Source organism: Echinops telfairi, unplaced genomic scaffold (genome assembly GCF_000313985.2).
Source record: "Echinops telfairi isolate 266 unplaced genomic scaffold, ASM31398v2 ScPeMD7_18;HRSCAF=68, whole genome shotgun sequence".
Lineage (NCBI taxonomy): Eukaryota > Metazoa > Chordata > Mammalia > Afrosoricida > Tenrecidae > Echinops > Echinops telfairi.
The window spans coordinates 52708569-52709348 of record NW_022103915.1 but is presented as its reverse complement, the minus strand read 5'-3'; positions in this window follow the sequence as shown (position 1 = coordinate 52709348).

Sequence of the window (780 nt, the reverse complement as noted above, 5' to 3'; positions counted from 1 at the left end):
GATCTGTCTTTTCTTGTTGTTGAACTCCGTGGTAGCTACAAGATTTTCCAATACTAAAAAAGTCATGAGTAGATTTCAACTCATAGACACTCTACAGGACAAGATGGTTGGTTTGTGAGACTAACTCTTTACAGGTGTAGGCAGCCTGGTCTTTCTTCTGCAGGGTGACTCGTGCTTTTGAATTGCTGACCCTGCAATCCGTAGTGGCCCAATTGACATCCCATTGTGCCCCCAAGTCTCCTTTTCCAGCACTAAGAAGGTGGGAGGTGGGACTTGTCAGGCAGGGGGAGGAGGAGCAGGGACCTGTCCTGGAGGAGTCCTGCCAGGTATGGGAATGCCTTCAGATATTTTGGGAGGTGCCAGCGGGGTGACTGGTTCAATGCTTCTTGCCATCATTACAAAACCACCTTCTCTCAAGTCAGTTAAAAGTAAAATGTAGAAAAACTTTCCTTTATTCAAAGGCTTTGAAGCACTTCCCTCAGAGTTGGGATTTTTATTCTGCTAAGACCTTAACAATTGAATTGCCTCTCTTGCTCACTACTTACAAGTGAGGATGTCAACAGGGGTACAGGGGTGAAAACACGCCTTCAGTTGGTGCTAAAATGTGGTGGGCTGCTCCGGCAGCTGGCTTTCTTTAGCCCAAACCTGAGGAGTTTGAGCAATGATCATTTTTATCCTTCCTCTGCACTAGCTGGCATCCAGGAAGCAGCAACAAAAATTGGTGATAGACTTGCACCTGGCTAGACCAGATGATGCACAGCGGTACAGATGGGAATTGGA